The following is a 19,887-nucleotide window of genomic DNA, read 5'->3' on the forward strand; positions in this document are numbered from 1 at the left end:
CCTCACCATCACCCACACACACACACACACACACACACACTCACACTCGCTCACTCAAACACAGGCAGCCAGACCTCTGCCAAAGCAGACCAAGGCCAATGCATTGAGACCGAAAGGGCAGGCTGGGCACAGCTTTCCCACCATATATCTATAAAGAGCAGGGAGACTGGGATTTGTCACATGCTCGTGACCTTGGGGGAGACACTTCACTCGTCTGGACTTCGGTGTCCTTCTGCCCCACTGTTAGTGGTCCGTGCTTTTCCGGAGGAGCACTATGATTGTTCCAGACCACCTGTAACTTATCGCCCAGGCCCACACCAAGACCATCTCGTCACAGGAGGCAGGATCGAGTTGGGATCTGCTACCGACTCGGGGAGCAGAGGAAAGGACGAGATTTCTGACCTTAGCCACCCAACACCAAGAACGTGGTGCCCGGTCCCTGGGGGCCGTGCTACATTTATTTCCTCCCTTTGTTCGTGAAGTCCCAAGATACATACATTGACGTCTCATACAAGCAGCGTTTATTACACACTTCGTGGGTCACCCTCATGTGGCATTTATCTAATACTGTGTGCTCTTCATCTAGAACCCATTTCTGAATCACTTCCCACCATATCCATCTCTCCCTCCTCTGGATTTATAGCATTTGCCATTTGAATGTCTCACTTGGCATCCATCTTAAGCTGCCTTAGATGGATATTTGGCTTTTTATGTTTCCTCTCAGCTAGATTGTTCTGTTTGTCACAAGGTAATGAAGTACTTCCTTCTGAATTAATGCGAAGTGGGTTTTGTTTCGTTTTGTTTTGTTTTTTACCTTAAATACATATTATCTGCTATTTATTTTAATGTAGCAGTTTTGTTTTGGTTCATATTTTCACAGTATGCCTTCCTTCATTCCGACTACTTTCAAACTTTCTGTCTCTATCTTGTAGAGGTGCAAATGGATTTGACAAAAGATGGGGAAGGAGGGAAAAGGGAGAGAGATTAACTGCCCCCCTCCTACTAACATATCACCATCAGCACCGCCAACACACACACACACACACACACACACACACACACACACACACTCTCTCTCTCTCTCTCTCTCTCTCTCTCTCTCTCTCTCTCACTCATATTATGAAGAGGCAACCAGACATCTGCCGAAATAGAATATGGCCAAACACTAAGGCAGAAAGAGCAAGCTATGTTTTAGGTGATTCTTATAAATTATATATTATTTAGACCCAAACTTAGGAATTCTGTCTCTAAAAAAGGCACGTTTCATCAATTTCTATTTATTGCGATTGTTGATGTGTTTTAATTCATTTCTATCATCTTGTTTTGTGTTTGGTAATTGTTTGGAGAGAAACTGCTCAATGGATTGCTTATGTTTCTCCACGTCTTTCTAGGTATGCCAAGAATGTGAGGTTCTGACTGCTTGTTATCTGAGCCATTTCTTAGGGTGTGTTTGCTTCAAGAAATCTTGCTGAATAAGGTCATGTCTCCCTTGCTGACATGATTTTTAAGTGTAAATGACAGGGACGTAGAAGAGGCTCACTGCCTGACAAGAGGGAGATTTCCCCAAGTGCAGTGTTCCTCAGCTGCAACACAAACTCACTGCACGTGCAACATCCATCGAGGCCCCTCTGTGTCACCCTCCATGGGACTTAAGGGCAAAGAGGAACTGGTGCATACATGATGCTCATGGCGGTTGCTGCGTGTGAGTATTAAAGTCCTTTGTCTCTGACCAGGGGTCTCATGTCTTCTGACAGCATCCATGAAACAGTAACAGGTTCACTTACTGGCTTGTAAGTAGAGAAATCAAATCACAGTAATTACCTGATGATAATCACCATGGCTATTTGTTCCTTATTTCCTCCTATCATGCTTCCTATTGGAGCGATTCTGCTTTATTTCCTTTTTAGCCTCTACCCCTTTTAAAAGTTATGCATTGTTTTCTCTTCTTTTAATGATTTTCCCTAAATAACTACTTTAAAACATATCTTAAGTGTAACAACGTTTATAGCCAATTAATATCTCCATCCCCAAACACATCAACAATCGCAATAAGGCGCTTCTCCACCCCGCCCCCACTCCCACCTCCCATTCTACTTATCGCTGTCCGACATTTTATTTCGCCTTGTTTTACATCTGCTTTTTCTGTTGTTACAGTCACTACTTATTTAGATTGGCCAAAAAAATTGATCCTTTCGTTGGTATTTTTCTCACCGTTGCTTCCGGCTTCTACTCTTTTCATCCGGTTCAGCTGCCATCTCGCCGAGTTCTATCCTCTAGTTGTTTTTTCAAGTAGGATCCGCGAGTAATAAATTCTTCGAGGCTTTGTTTATATCAAAAAACGCATTTCCCCTCCTTTTCGAATGATGATTTCCTTAGGATTTGAATTTTCAGGTGCAAGTTATGGTCTGACAGTAATTTTAAGACATTTCCTATCATTATTTTTGCTGGTAAGAAGTCTGCTTTTGGTTGAATGGTCATTCCTTTGTGTAATCTGACTTTTATTCATGGAAGCTTTTAAGATTTTCTCTTTATTTTTTTTTTTTATTTTCTATAATGTATCTACAAAGTATCCAGATATGCATTCATTTTTATTTATTATTCATGGAACTTGAAATTCTTCAGTTTAAACATTTAAGTGTTGCTTGAATTCTGGAAAATTCTCAGCCAATGTCTTTTCAAATATTACCTCTCTCACATATTCTGTTCTCTCTTGCTGGTACTTGATGAGCTGTATTTTGATCACTTATCTGTTAACTCTCTTTCATATTTTCCATTTAAAATTCTGGATGATAGTCTCGAAGCATCATCCAGGTCAGTAAGTTTTTTCTTTAGCCCTGTCTAATGTACTACTTTACATATCTAATAATTTTTTATTGTCATGATAGTTTTTACTTCTAGAAGCCATACCTGTCTGCTTTTCAAATCTATTTTTGTATTGTTCTGTCCTACTCTTTTTATTCCTCCTTTTATGTTTTTAATATTTTAAATATACTTCAATTTCGTCTATTTAAGATTATTCTGTTTCCTCTAGAGCCCAAAATGTTAATTATCCTGTTTGCTGCTTCTTCTAATGTCCTTCATCGTAGTCTGTAGGCTGTTATAGATTCTAATTTTATTGTGAGTTCTTCAGTGGTTTGTTTTCCGTAGGGAATTTCGGGTCCTCTATATATAAATGGACTTTATGTTTGCCTCTGCTAGCACCCCACTGTTTTACCAGCTCTAGGCCAGTATTTATGTTAGTTTCTAGGCATCACTTATGTGGTGTGAATTTGTGCAAACAGTGCAGGCTTAGGTTTTCAGTCTCTGGTACGTGACTTCCACCTAAGGCCTAAGTGAATGACAGCAAACTTTCCTGAAACTTCCCCAAACAAATCTGCCGAGTTTTTCCAATACTCTCAGAGGCTCCTAACTTCATGCCAGAAGGCAGGTATCCCTGTCTCTCAACTTACCTAGATATGAAGACTTAATTTCTGTCCTTGGATGGATGTTAAAATCCCATTCTGAACCCCTAAGGCCTATGTGTGGGTCTTAATCTCCTTTGGACTGTCATGGTCTCAGCTCCCACCCAACAGTTTGGCTTTGAAATCATCCCTCATCACTGACAACGGGAAGTTCTCTTCCTTTGGAGCTTTGTATATTCTAATTTACTTTTTTTGTATTGTATGTAGACTTATATACGTGTCAATGGAAGAAACACATTTCCATATCTACTTTTGACATATTGACTGGAAACCCTTGGTTAAATTGTAACTAAGAGCAGGAGCCATGTCTCATCCTTCTGCATGAGTACAGGCCTCCACTGTAGAGCCTGCCCCAGAATCATACACAAAGTTAAAGCTCAAAAAGGGTTCGTAACAATCTCAGGGTCTAACAATAGATGCTTGGTTAATTGGACCATGGCGCAACAATGCAATGCAGTGGAGTGTGGTGCAGCCACTTTAAAAGATATGGAAAATGTTAAATGATATAGAAAGATGATGTTGACATCATTTTTAAGTGTAAAAGACAGGTTAGAAAATATTATACACAGTCCCATTGTATAGAAAACAGACTGAAAGAAAATATACCAAAACATTAACACCATTCAATCCCTGGACAATGAGAGTATGGGTCACTTCTGTTTTCTTCTTTTGATGTGTATTTCCCATAGTTAACATTTATTTCTCTTACAATAAGTGTGACAAATATGAATTTCAGTTAAAACCTGATAAAACGCCAAAAGCCAAAGAAGTAGAAAATCTGAGATGTTCTCTTGAGCTCCTCCGTCCCCAGAACCTTTGCCAGCTTATACTGTCTCAAAGGAATGTCCATTTGACACCCATACCCAGATGGGGAGGCTGCTGCTTTCTGAGCAGTTCACAGTGGCCCCACTTCTCCCTGCCCCTGGAGGGTGCACTTAAGCACCGAGCCTCCCAAAGCTAGCAGCTGCCCGTTGGTCCTTCATCATGATGCCTCCTTGGCCCATGTTCCCATGGTAACCCTCCAGGGAGGATGATCCAAGGGCACTCCATGCCCAGAGTCCTTTTTCAGTGTCTTCTCCCATCCTACTTACATTACACTCCACATGCTCCCTGGGCACACACGTGCCGTGCTAGGCTCTGGGTCTGGAGCGCTTCTGACAGCAGTTACATGTTGTACACAAACCTGCCCTCCTCTGCCACCCTGGGTGCTTATTAGCCTGTGTCCTTTCTTCCTTCAAGTTCTTTTCTGGATCTTCATTGCTCTTCCCTTCCACCAGCCCTTGATGGGAAGCTCTCTACTCTATTTTTAACAGGTGTCCCTGGCTTTGAATTTCAGGGACAGGAGGATCTATCATCCTTCCCAGAAGGCCCTCTGTGCTCCTTTGGAAAACTAAGTCAACTCTTCCAGTGACCAGCTTTTCCAATTCCAGTAGAGGCATCTTTGCTTGGGTCAAAGGAGGTATTTTCCTACCCTGACTACAGAAAGATGGCCTCCTACCATCCATGCAATTGCCCATTACACAGTAACTCATGTAGCCACGTGCTAGATAAAGGACAGCATTTCTCACATATATAATAAAGGACTGTAAGTTGGCTAACCAGCATAAGGATTTGTACCGTAGAGTGGGGTTCTGCCCTAGGATCTCACCACCCCACCACCACACCTTCAGCATCACCCACCTACTCAGTGAAGGCTAATGAGCTATGTGAAAATTGGTAGTTTAGATTCTCCCTGTGGCAACATCCTTTTTTATTCCAACCTCCACTTTTGGCTGTTTTGCTCCCTGAAGCATCCTCCAAGCAGAGATCAATTAAAAGTAGGAGAAAGGACACAGGAAAGACCGGGGAAAGAGGTGGATGATAGGCCCTGGGGTCCCCGTGTCTGAGGCATCATTTTTCCTTACCTCTCTCCGTTCTCTTCCCACTCTTAATTCTTGCCTCTGGAAGTGAGGGAGACACTGAGCAGGTGGCCCTGGCTGGTGCCTGAGCTGGTGGCAGGTTGGGCAGGAAGATGCTTGTCACCATATGGGCTAAGGGAACACATGGCCCCGAGTTCCTAGGGACATGAGGGGAACAGGCAGGAGCAGATGAACTGCTAAGCAACAGGGTTGGTAATTTCAGCCAGGGAACTTTCCAGCGATAAGAAATAAGGGAAAGCTGCCAGTGGGGGAGCATGGGAAGGGAGGCTCGGGGACTGGGTTGCCCATGTCTGCACGGTGATCTCTCTTTCATTTCTTTTAAAAGTAAAACGCTATTCTCAGTAGGGAGCTTTTGCTTTGCCCAACTTGCAGAGCTGAAAACAATAGAAAACCACCAACACACATTTTCACCTTCTCTAGAAGATGCTCGCAAAGACCCTCACACTCACATTTAAATGATTCGAGCTGCAGGAAGCACAATGGCTGAACTTAAACATGGATCAACATACAGGGAATGAGAGCTGTTTTGGAGTTTTAAAAACAGCACAGAAAGAAGTATCCGGGGTTAACAGCGGTTGTCCCTGGGTGATGGGGCTGTAGCTGACTGTGTGTTTCTTCTTGCTTTATATTCTTTTGTATTTTTCATGTTTTAATGATGTGCATGTGTCGTTTTACAATTTTAAAAAGCTACTTAAAAACACAGGCGGAGGTGACATTGATTCATAAAAGGGGAACGCCTGTGGACAGGTGTTTCCAGAACCTACCATGTGGCAGAATCTAGGGTCCACCTTTGTCTGCTATTTGATTTGACCATCACAAGCGTCCTATGCTGTTGATTGTACTCTTTGTACAGATGAAGAAACCGAGACTCAGGAAGTTAATTAGTTTGTCCAGAGTGACACAAATGGAAACTGGCAAAGCTAGATTTCAATCCAGGCCTGTCTGCCATCGGACTGCGTGTGGAAGTGACAGTGTCCACGTAAGTCTTCCTGCTGGGAGCTTCTTCCTGTACAGCTAACCACGTTAAAAAGGCTGGGGTAAAGAACCGAGGTGCTGAGGGCCTGAGGGGGACTGTGCCTGGTGTGGCCGAGGAAGAGCCAGGAGACCAGGGCAGCTAGACAGAGAGGTCAGGGGTGAAGGGCGGGAAGGGAAACCAGAGGCAGTGGGCTGGATCTTGCAGTGTTCTAAGGGCCTCGGAAGAGTTTTGGAAAAAAACCATAATTTATGTTCTTGCTTATATTCCCAAAGATCAGTAGGGTTACCTAACCCTTCGGTTTTCATATTTCAACCCAAACACCCACCAACTAGAAAGTTCTTCTGCATCCCTTAGTTTACATTCCCAAGAGAGGGAGCCTAGTCGTCTGAGCCCAGCCTGGATGGGCTTTATTAAGTGAGGTCCTTATCCCCTCGGCCAGGGGGTCGGAGTGGAACGCCTGCCTTGACGTTGGCAGGGGCTCTGGCTGGTCAGAGAATGATGAAAACCCTGTGAGACGAAACTTTGAATGAGACCTGGATCGTCCATGAGATCCAGGTGGGCAGAGACAGAATCGAATCAATGGGAAAAGCACCTCCTGATCTCCGTGCTGTTGTCCCTTAACGTTACTTACTAGGAGGGCCACTGGCAAGGGACAGAAGAAAGTCCACTACATTGCAGGCAGTTTGGTCCTAAGGAAGGATGAGAATGCACAAGGAGAAAATATCTGCCGTCACTCATTTCCTTGAAATTCCAATAAGAATGAAAACATGCCTGGATGGATGTAAAAGATTCAGTATCTAGGTTGGCTGAATCTCTTCCCACCCCCGCCCCACCCCGCAACAAAAAAACACAAAAAATTTTTTTCTACTTCTTACCACCTGGTCTCTAGAAAATCTTGTCTCTGAGTTTCCTTATGTAGCACACAGTTTTTTTCTAAGTATCATGGAAAAGCTTTTGTGAATGCCGAGACTAATTTTTTCAGCTGGGAGATGGCACAGCCTCTTGCCTCTCCTCCCTCCCTGGGGTGCTCCGCACCCAGCCCCAGCCCCAGCCAGGCTGTCCTAGATCTCCCTCCAGCCATCCGTAAATCTATCAGTTGCCATTCTGGTCTTTACTGGATCTTAATTTCCTACTGTCAGGAAGTTACACTTGATCTATGATTAAGTTCACGTCTGTTTTGGGGGGAGAAGGATTCAAATCTCGGAAACAGTATTCCTCTTTCCTCTTTTCTATACAATAGCCAGTGTCTTCTCTGTTTCTGCTTCCTCCCTTTCCCAAGCACAGAGCCTAGAATAATAATCATGGAAATGAAGAGCAATATGCAATAACCCTGGGTAAGTCCCACTAGTTGTGCTGCCCAGCTCATTTCCCCCACCCACCGGGCCCCTGAACCTAACCCACTCATCTCTCCTCATTGACTTCACAGAGTCGCACCCAGAAATCGAACCCGCAGCTGCTGTGTGAGGAGCCCAGTTATAGAATAAGAACGGGTGTAGACAGCTGCCTGCAGGGCAGGACAGGAATGTGCTTCCTGCACACTCAGCGGCCTGAGTTACAGAAGAACCCGGAAGCTTAGGGAACTCGAATCTATTAGAATGGGTAGGAAGCCTGCAGTGCTTTGTCCTGGAGTGAACACAATCTTTATTTATACTGGACCGTAAACAAACCTGCCTTCTGCTATAGAAGGAAAAAATCTATATCTTCCAAAGAGGTTTGCTATACTAAGATCATTAAAAAGAGCTCAGAACGAAAGCAATCAGTGCTTCTGCTCACAAGATGTACAGAAACACAAGGGAACCTTGAGAACTGTCTCTCGACACGTTACATGGTGCTTGACTTCAGGGAAAATCAATACCAGTGAAACCAATACATAGTATTGGGAAACTGACAGTCTGAGCAGATACATAATCTGGATATGCAAATATAAAGCCAAACATTGACCTATAGGTGAAGTGTTTACCATTTGTGTCAATAGCCAGGCAGCACAGTAACAATTAGGAACATCAGTAAGGAAAGGTCAGATAAACATTTGATCATGGAGCATATGTACTAGATCACTCTATATGGTCCTACAGATCTCTGAGGCTCTGTTCATTTTTTTTCTCTCTATTCTTCAGATTAAATGATTTCTGTTGATCTATCTTCAAGTTCAATTATCCTTTCTTCTCAACTCCAATCCACCATTAAGCCCGTCCAGTGATTTTTCTAAATCCGATAGTTTACTTTTTAGTTCTGTTTTCATTTGGTTCTTTTTCTTCTTCCCTCTTTCATTTCTCTGCTGAGATCTCCCATATGTTCATTTTAGTCATATTTTACTTCAAGTCGTTACACATGTTTGTAATAATTTTGTTAAAACCTTGTGGCTAATTCCAACACGTAGGTCATCTTGGGTTATTTTTCTATGGCCTGCTTTTCCTCTTGACTGTTTCTTCCATGTCTAATTGTTTTTTATTCTATACTGGGCATTGTGAATGATGTGCTGTACAGGCTCTGGATTCATCTCTCTTCCTCAGAGGAGTGTTGATTCTCTTTCTAGCAGGCAGTTAATTTGACTGGATTCAAACTCTGAATTCTGTCTCTCCCGTGATGGCCAGCACCTGAAGCCCTTGCTCAGTTCTTTCACCTCCCAGCTTTGCTTTTTATTGGGCTCCTTGCAGTCTCCCCGCAAGTGCCCAATTCAGGGGTCATTTGAGGATTTGGTCAAAGTTTATATGCAGATTTGGGGCTCGTTCCTCTCTGGCACCCTCCGTTCTGAGATTTCCACCCTCACTTTCTAGTTGCCCTGGCTGCCCAAGACTCTGTCTCCTGACTCTGCCAGCTAGCAGTTCCCCAGTTTTCTGCTTGAATTCCAGCTGTCCCAGGTGGAAAGCTTGGAAGTGCCTCCAGGGCAAAAACATATGAATGTGAATCTCACCCAAGTGCAGTTCCCTGCTTTCAAAGATCGACCCCGCTCTAGGCATGCCCTCCTTTGGTCACTCTCCAGGGCTATCCAACTGCTGTCATTAGTACTTTGTGCAGAATTTATAATAATAATCTGTGGGGAGGTTAGTCTACTAGAAGCTACTTTCCCATTACAGGGAAGTGGAACCACTATACAACCGTTTTATAATCTGCTCACGCTACACTGTGCTTTTTCAATACTATATGCCATTCCATCACATTGACCATCCTATTAAACAAAACTTACATAACACTTAGCTCTCAGTAGGCATTTATGATGTTTCCACCTTTTGATATAATAAAAGTTGCATTCTCTACAGTCACGAGTTCCCACCACAAAAGTTGCACAAGACAATTCATTTCGTCAGCAGGGAGAAATGTATGCTGGTACTTCTTTTTGTTTCAATTTAACTAATCCTTTAATACATCATTTTTACATGTTTCATAATGTATGAGATATATTATTATGATACTAAAAGTAAATAATTTATAAAACATGTATAGATATATTGGGGGCTGTGCTCAATTTTACTTAATTCTTTTTACAGACAAAGTATAAGATTTTAAAAGTTTAGAAGGTAAAGTTACAAATAATGCTTTAAAGAATGTGTATATATACACAACATGTTCATGTACATAAATACATATATAAATATAAATATTTTACACAAAATATTTAGGCATAATACTGATTGTTTACATAAGATGTTACCTAGGAGTAGAATGGCTGAATCAAATAGTATGCACATATTTAAGTTTTTTGACTCATTTTGTCAATACTGTAAAAAAGTCCTCCAGAAAGAGTGTACCAATTCACTCTCAGAGCATCAGAATATGAGAATATAGTACTTTTCCCCACATCCTGCTAACACTCGCTATAGTAGGAATTGTTTTTTCCTGTCTTTAAAGAAGTTTTATTGATAAATAACAATAAATTGGTTTAATGAGAATATCTTCCTTTACTCATAGAACTGAACATTTTTCATAAATTTACAATATTGAATCTCTTTAAATTGCCTATTTATTTCTTTTGCTTTTCCTATTAAGATGATTCATCTTTTATTTAAAAGTTAATTTTAAGAGATCTTTTTATAGTAAGCATAGTCATTCTTTGTTTGATATCCTTTGTTTATCATTTGCATTTCTATTTCTTAATGATATTTTCACATACATAATACATTTATGTCATCAAATCTATTAAGTTTCTGCCTTTAGAATTATACTTAGAAAGTCATTCCACACCTTAAGATTATTTAATCATACCACTATTCCCTCTTAGAGCATTTACTTTACATTGAAATCTTTAATCCATCTGAAATTTATTATGATAAATTATATATGATAGAAATCTTATCATACGCTAAAGTCATATACATATATTTGGGGCTATTTCTGGGTTTTCATTGAAATCCATCGATCTGTTTAACTATTATGTCAGAATTACAATTCTCTAATTTGTATAGTTGAATAATACATTTTTACATGAGGCATTACATTTCGAAAACACTGACAAACCAGAAAGCACTTAAAAGTGGAGTTAGAAAACCACTTCATATAATAAATATTTAAAAAACTAAGAATGTTTAACTTTGAGAAGAAAGAATTCAATTCCTACCAAAGTAAAAATTCAATAAATAACCCAAGGGGGTTATATCACAGTTATGTTTTAAAAAGTTAAGGATCTGTTATATGGATTGGAATAGATCCAGGTGACTCCAGAGGAAAGAACAAGGAGCAAGAGGTGGAAATTACTAAAGAAAACTTTTGGCTCAGCAAGAGACGTTTCCTAATGACCACAGGTGTTCAGCAGAACAGGCTGCCTCAAAGGAGTGTGGGTCAGAGGAATTGGCTGCTCTTCACTGAAAAAGTAAAGAAGTAGGTAACTAATTTGTGAACAATGCAGTGAAAGGGACGTCTACAACAAATAAGGGCTGAGCTACGGGAAGGACATCTGATCCCTAAAATTCTGGAGTCTACAATCTTATTATCCTAAAAGAAAATGTTATAACTCTACTGACATCAAGCCTCAACTACTAAGGTCTAGCACTGAGTGATCCCTAAGGTAATACACCTGTGCCATTGGCTTTTGAAACCTTAGAAGCTGTGGTTCACTTTTTCTTTATCTGTGAGGTGGTGGGTACAGGGCTAGGGCTGGGCTGCAAGATATAAAGCAAAGAGAAATATAATAGATCCCCACAGAGCCCTATTTTTCGTTTAAAATTTTAGGCAGTCTCAAGGTACCCTGGGGTACACAGAGGTATTTCCCCAAACAACAAGGGCAAAAAGTGGTCCCAGAATCCCAGGGTCTCATTTTTATCCTGCTTCTGCAGACACCAAAGCACTGAGCAAAGGTATGTTCTGTCCCCTCTTCACCTCTATGGGCTGTGGAGAAGAGAAGTTTCCTTTAATGACTCAGTAAAACATTTCGAGGTCCCTGGAGCTGTTTTATTCAAATGCAGTGATTTATTCATTATTTATCCTATGACTTTGGGGGAGGCAGTATCGCACTCATGCTAAGAGGCAGAGCTCTGAAGCAGGCCTCTTTGGGCTGGTTTACTTTGAAAGTAAGCAGTAGGCCGGAACAGGAGAGGAGAGGTGGCTCCACTTATACCTGCACAGGAGACCTATCTCATAACCGAAGACATCAGGTCAGCAGGTGTCCAAGCACAGTGGCTGTGGTCTTCTGAAGAGCCACAGCTGTGACTTCATTAAAGGCAGAGGTAGAGGGGACAGCATCATCGTGCACCCCAGTAACTCAGTCTGTCATCTACCTAGCCTTCTAAGGTAAGGATAAATACTTTGTGGGCACAAGACACGAGGCAGAAAGTGAGCCATACGAGATGCTGCGAACTATTCAGATAGCTATAATTAAGCATTAAAATACAAAGAGCAAAGAATAGGGACCTTACAAACCTAATGTTAAGTGAAAACACCAGACACAAAAGAATTTTTGCGTTAATCCATTTTTATAACATTTTAAAACAAACTCATTTATGGTGTTAAAAAGTCAGGATAACGGTTGTCCTTTGGGATGGGTGATGGTAAACGCCTAGAAGGTGACACGTGGGGCTTCTGGGATGCCGATGATGTTCTGTTTCTTAATCTAAGTGCTGGTCCCTTGGGTGTACTCAGTTTGTGAAGATTCACTGAGTTGTACATTTATGATTTATGCTCTCTTCTGTATACATCATACTTCAATAAAAATTTCAGAATAAGAGGAAGGTGGGAACTAGGCACTTCTTAGTCCTGTTCCCAGGGGCTCCCACAGGTTTCTGCCATTTAATTCTCCTCACAACCACGTGTAGTAAGTGGCATACTTTCCATATTTTCCGTGAAGGAAGCAGAAGCACTGAGAGATTATGTGGTATCACATGGCTAGCGAGTCTGATTCAATTTGAGTCCCCCAAACTCAAATTCTAGACTCAAGTTTTGACTAAATATTTACAATATAGAGAACAAAGTTATACTCCCAATACCCAAGAAAGGAGAAGAGCTGAATTTAGACCTTCTCCAGGCTAAAAACCTGGGGTCCATGACCCCAAAGAGACCTTGGCCATCAGGACAGAGCCCAGGTGCTCCCAGGGCCTGGGAGGTCCTGAGTTACTCAGGGACCGACCCCTTGTGGAACACTGGAAATGCATTTTTGGGATCTTCTGTCCTCAGACCACGGGGATCTCTCTAGCTAGAACCACAGCTGAGTCATCATGTTTCACAGACTTCTCCCAAGGCCAGAGCAGGGGAAGGGAAGTGGGGGAGGAAATGCAGAAAGCGCAGGTGGCCTATCCCCATTCACTTAATCAGATCAGTTAAGCAGAAACATGGCCTCAGACAAAATTAAATTATGGTTTCTTCATGCCCTCATGGAAAGTTCAATGCCCCAGGCTTCAGGAAACTGTTCCAGTTATTGGCTCTGCCATTAAGTATCTGTTCTAACCTCTCTGGGCCTTGCTTTCTTCATCTGTAAAATGAGAAATTTGAAAATTTTCTCTTCATCTTTTTCAGGCCAGACTTATGACCTAAAATACCGGGCTTCAAATCTCGGTCTAGGAAAGGATTCTAAGCCCTGATTTGAGCACAGGACTTAGAAACAGGAAACCCGAGGTTAAGTCTTGACTCAAAATGTGATACTTTGTCATATCTTTGATCTTCGGTTTCCTTTTCTGTAATATGGGAAGAAGATACCCTTAGAACAGTGGTCCTCACCCTTTTTGGCACCGGGGACCAATGCTCCTATGAGAAGCTAATGCCTGATGATCTGAGGTGGAGCTGAGGCAGTGATGCTAGCGCTAGGGAGCGGCTGCAGATACAGATGAAGTTTGCTTGCTCACTCACCGCTCAGCTTCTGCTGTGTGGCCCAGTCCCTAATAGACCATGAACTGGTACCGGTCTGTGGCCTGGGTTTGGGGGCCTCTGCCTTAAAGGATTATTACCAAGATAAGTAAACTAATGAGTGGTTTTCAAACTTGACCTTGCTTAAAGAATCACATGGAGGAGCTTATTAAAACACAGGTTACAGAGCCCTACTCTGAGTATTTTTTACTTATCAAGCCTGAAGTAGAGGACAAAACTTTGTATTTCTATCACGTTCCCAGGTCATGTTGATGCTGCTGGTCCCAGGATCACACTTGAAGGTCCCCTGAGTTAATGTATTTAAAAGCTCATAGTAGAACATGAATCTAAGATATTTTGACTAAATCTAAATGAGAAATGGTTTCTCAGTGCTAAAATACAGGTGTAAAGATGATTCATGTTCTTGTCTGACTAGCGGTTGGGATGTAAACCCTGTCTCCAGACTCTGCCAGCCTACGGATTCTGCTAGAGTACCCTTAACACCGATAACCAAATTTGCCATTTCACAGCTCCCAGCCTAAAAATTCTGGGCCAGATATTTGAGGGATTCTCCACAGGTCTATACATGGGTCTCACACTACACGGTTTTCTCCTTGTTGATGTTCTTCCTCCCTGTATCCCAGAAAACACGGAAGTGGTCCCTTGTCACAGCTTTTGCTGATGGTATATCCTGGAAGACTTGCTGCCCTGGCCAGGGGTCATTTCCCCACAGTGCTGCAGCTTCAAAACCCTGAAGGCGCCAAACAGGCTATAGACCCTCCCACCCTCCCTCCCTCCATCCATCCATCCATCCCTCTCAGAGACGTCATTTCCTCATAGAAAAGCAAGAATGGCCCTCCCTTCGACTCCGTTGCCCTTTGTCACCTGAGCCTCGCGGTAGCCATGCTTAATAGAAACCATCTGAATTCAGGAGGTGCTTGATAAATGACAGCCAGTATTAGTATTCCTAAGAACCCAAGAGCATGAAGACAGCTCCTGTTCCTACCATTTCCGAGTATAATGTCTAAGCCAGAACTGGAGTACAGATGAACCCTAGCGAAGACTGCATTCCAGAGTACATAAAAATGGGGCTTTGGTTAATGGAAGTCTTGCCAGGCCAATAAAGCAGAGAGAAAAGCTACCATCAGTTTCCTTGTGAAACATCCGCTGGTGGCAAGTTCAGGACATGCTGCCCATCCATCCATCCATCCATCCATCCATCCATCCATCCATTCATTCATTCACCCATCCATTCATTCATTCACTCATTCCAGGAAGGGAATGGGAACAATACCACACGGATGCCGGGAGTTCCTGGATGTTAAAACCATCTCGAAGGACATGGACAGGAAAGTCAACAAAGACGAAAAACAGATGGCCTATGAACAAATTTAAAATTAATTAAGCCTTATTGGCAATTTAACATTGGTAAATAAAAATAATACCATTTTTCAACCCAACGATTTAAGAGTGCTAGAAAATAATCACTCTCAAGGTTGGTGCTGGGAATCCACTTTGATGTAATCTTTCCAGTGAGCAGGAAGAGAAGGTACAAGGAGTCGTTGGGGGGAGTGGAACAGGTGTCCTCACCCACAAGCTTCTGGCTCAGCTCCACCTGGGTGCTGCCAGCTCCAGCCCCCAAACAAATCTTCTAAATCTATTAAAATGTGTGTTCACTTTAACCTAGCTGCTTCATTCCTAGAAATTTATCCTTGAAAATAACGATGTCATGTGCAAAACATATAGCTATAAAGACATTTTTCACAGCTCTGTAAGTAATATTTAAAAGCTGGAAATCATCTAAATGCCAGCCATGGGTGCTTGGCTGTGGGGACAGCTCAGCATGGTAGCCCGTGGGCGTGGGATCCAGAAAGGGGGATCGAAACTCTAGCTCTCCCTTTCGCTCCTTGTGCGACCTCAGGCAAAATACTGCCTCTAAACCTGTTTCCTTATGCATTAAAGGTGAACAGGGATAGTATTTAGCTCATAGAGCTGTGGTGAGGAATAAATTAGATGAAGCATGGAAAGCATAGCCCATAGGAAGCATTTTATAAATATTTGCTATTATTAATAAATTATGCTATAACCATATGATGAAATTCATTGCAAACATAAAACGAGATGCTGTAGAAAACTATCTAATGATGCTAGGAAATGTTTATGGATATTGCGAGAAGCAGGTTATATTATTGTACGATATCTATTTTTGTTAAAAATATTTTTCAGAGGGAAAAAGAGTGAGGTAATTTACAGCCAACTGTAGTTATGAGTGATGCGATGATAAAAGGGTTTTGTTCTCTTATTTGGGCTTTTCTACATTTGCCAACTTTTTCTCAAATGCGAGGTGAAAAAGAGAGTGTCATCGGTAATGTGACCTTGCTTGCTATTCACTTTTTTATGATACAGATGGAACAATAACTCCTTTTATCTGGAAAGACACTCTAGAAATGTGGGTAGAGAATGGTGTCTTACAAAATTCCCAGCCAAGTGTCCCTGCTCCCTGTCCTTCATGGAAAGAGCTAGGGAAACCTCCTCACGCAGAGTATGGCAGTTTCCCCAGGCTGTGAACTCATCCTGAGGGGACTCACCTGGGTCTGTGGGTGCCACTGACCACCCCAGCCCCAATCCACTAACAGCACAAATGCAGACAAAGGAAAGAGAGTAAAGGGGCTGAGAAAACAGGTGGAGGGGAAGGGATGAATGGGGGGGTGGAGTTTCCCACGCCCCTCTGGGTGGGTTGGGGGAGTTTCCCACACCCCTTTCCCAGGACCTTGCCATTCTCTTCGACTGCTGCTGTTATTTATCTAACTTGCCCAATATCCGCTTTTTCCCCACTGTGTAAAGTTCTCATGTATTTTTCTTGACCATTGGATTCTGCAGGGGAGTGCAAAGACCCCAGAATTTGCCCAAAGCCAAATGGGCCCTAGTACACAGTACACAGGTCTAGAGCAGGGCTGGCCATTTTCTGGCCATGCCCCTTCCAGGGCAGATCCAGAGAGAAGGAAAGAAAAAAGGGGCAAGAAGATGGTGGGCACAGCTTTGACACTGGGCAAAGGAAAAAGAATGTGGGTTTGGGGACTTTCTGAAATGAAGGCAATTGGCCTCCACTCCTCTCCCCGCATCCACCTCCCACCCCCCCAGTAAACAAAGTTTTTCCAAGAGCACACAGAGGTGAGGACCACATGGATATGGAGGGCACACAGAAGTAAATTTGTGGGGGGGAGGGGGTTTAAGGCTGGAAGCCATGGGGTAAGCAGAGAGTCCTACTCATTTTCACAGGCTCCATCCTCATTACTTAGTATTTATATTGCGTGGCTACACCCACAGAGCGCCTTCCAGTCACCTTTGAAAGGTATTTGTGGACCTTCAGTGGCTCCCAGCTACTTGCAATTACTCTCCAGCGCTCTCCTGGGTATTTGCACCCTTGGGATGGCTGTCTGAGGAGGTTTTTCTAGAAAGGTTAACCCTCCATTGGCTATATTTAAACAACTGTAATTTGAGGTGACGCTAATAGAGATAAGAGAAAGCTTTACTCCCCTGTCTACCAAACAAAAATGATAGTGATATTTGCTGACTTGTGAACATCACGGGACTTCCGGTGACGGGTGAGTGGAATGGACCCAGAAAGACTTGAAAATCCCCCCAGAAAAATGATATTTTAACACAAAGAGAGGTTTGAGGCCCAATTCTAACTGCCTGTAAAGCCTGGCTCTTAACTACTGCATTTTACCATTTCAGAAATAAATGTGGCTTGCAGCCTGAGACGGCTGACCCATCCCCAGGGACCCCAATTGGAATGACTGCATTATAGCTGAAGCCTTGACTTTCTCAGCTTTAAATACCTTGAAAGGCCAAAGTGTCCCTTTCTGTGCCATCCCCACTCAAGACCTTTCACCCCGACTTGCTGATCCTTGTCAGTTCTTGATTTCAGGGAGAAAGTGGCAAGGGATGCTGTTTGGGGATAAAGGTGGGAACGAGGGGAGATGTTGGGAGCAGCGCTACAGGGGGGCTGGTGACAGTCATGCCCTGGTGTCTGTTCCTCCCCCGCTGGCCCTACTTGCCTTCTAGCATTAGCTGGAACACAAAGCAGACACTGATTATCACATTCCACCTTTGACTTATAAAAGACTCCTTCCTCTGGGTGGGAGCTGTGTCTTTTGTTCCTGAGAGCTCAAGGCATTTTGGAATGCCAAATGATAATGACAGGACTCTGAATGGCCCTACCTGGGGCACCTCAGGAGTGAGTCATAAGCTGCTGTTTGACTAATTGAGTTAGGACCTGTCAGTCACCTGTTCACCAGTTAGGCTATAAATATTCTGAATGCTAGAAGAAACTTTTCTGATAGGGGAAAAAAAAAAAAGGCTGTGCAAAGTGCATCTGGGGTTTTGAGACAAGAGGAAAAAGAGAGGCTATAGGTTAGGAGCAGCAGGTGCCTTGCATAACCTCTAGACAGGCAGGCACACCCACCCGTCCACACCAGGGTCTCTCTCCTTCCCTCCCCCTCCCCTCCCCTGCCCTTCTTTCTCTCTCCTCCGTCTCCCTTCTCTCTTGGCACCAGATTTTCAGAAATCAGGCTACAGTCACTTAAACACTATGATGGTGCACAGAGTATGCGAGAGCTGATGCAGCTGGGGGGTGGTGCCGGCTGGGGCAGATGGGTGGGACCTGTTCGGGGGTGGGGGGGCGGTGCTTGATTCAAGGTGTTGGCAGATATAACTCTAGAGCAAGCTCCTCCCCTTCAGGGACCCCTAACAGATTCCCTGTTGCGAGGAGAGGAATTTCCCATCATCCTCCCTTTCTTTTGTCAACTGCTGGCACTGTCTGAGCTGGAAGGCAGGCTGACAAGGTTAAGGGGAGAGAAGATCTGATATGCTATCATGCTTCTCAGGTCCATGACAGGCAGGTTTGTGTGGAGTGGGCCCATGGCTTGCCTTTGCTCCCCTCCCCAAAGAACCTGCCGATGTGCCAATCAGACACAAAGATAAGAAGCTGACTCCGAGTCTTCCTTCCAGAGCCTAAATCTCAAGGCAATTATTTATGGGAACTCTGCAGTGTCTATCAACCCCAAGTCTGGGGCCTCCTTTCCATGTGGTGCTGCCTGCCGCAGAAGCACGTGGAAGCTTGCCACCACAGCATGGATGGCACACTGTAGGGGCAGAGGTAGCTCTTACGCAAATCCGTTGCATCATGCTGGTGACCATCACTTGACAATGACAGCCACTGAATGGGCCATGTGAGACAGACCTGCCATCTGTGAATGGGGGACCCTTAAGCCCTTCAGACTAATGGGTCTACACTCCCACCCCTGGTCATCTAAACCAGGGCTACTCAAAGTGTGTATTGGGGATGTTTTGCAAATTGTTTGTTACTGGTCCATAGTGAGGTAAGTAAAGAAATTGAGAGTAAGCATTATGAAACTTTTATAGCAATCTGGCAGAGTAATTTAATGTATTTATTTTAATAATTAAAAAGGGACTTGTATTTTTCTATAATTTTATTTCATTTTCCCAGAAACGTATTCCAAAGAATAGATTTTCTAAATATATATATATATAATAAAAATATCATTCTGCAAGAAATTGTCCCCTGGAAACTTTCATCCCAGATAGCTTGAGAAACACAGATCTAGTTGCAGTCTACTGCTCCAAGAATATGGCATTGAAGTCTCCAGGCTGCTAACTGTTCTTTTCATAGGAATTCTGAGAAAGAGCAAGAGTGAGAACCCAAGAGAGAAAAGGAGAGGAAAGAGAGAGGTAAACTAGTGGACAGAGAAAGAACACGCATCCTTCCAGTGTAGCCTGCCCCATCTGAAACTGGACCATCAGTGGTCCAAAAAAGTGACACTATAAACCCAGTCCTTTCTGGCACACTTTCCTGAGATTACAGCTATGGAGCAAGTTAAAATGAAGACCATGTGCTGTAGATGTGGCTTCTCTGGGCGGCTTACCCAGAAAGCCCAAAGCAAGGCAATGCACCAGCATTGTCTGAAAATGCATGTCCTCTGCAGCAGCCACTCTCCCTCTCCCTACGTGGCCTGGCTTCCCCGGCACCTTTTCAACTCTACCCTTCTAGTCTGGAGGTCCTCACCTCTTAAAGAATATGGGGAGACCAGAACCCAAGCCCCTTCCTACCATTCAAACTGAGCAAGGCTTCCTGAGGAAATTTTTCAGCTCAGGGAGGATACCCAGTGATTAACAACAAAAACATTGTAGTCAGACATACTTGAACTTGAGTTCTGGCTCCTCCATTCCCTATCTATGT

Source organism: Pteropus medius, unplaced genomic scaffold (assembly GCF_902729225.1).
Source record: "Pteropus medius unplaced genomic scaffold, Ma_sr-lr_union100, whole genome shotgun sequence".
NCBI classification, from domain to species: Eukaryota; Metazoa; Chordata; class Mammalia; order Chiroptera; family Pteropodidae; genus Pteropus; species Pteropus medius.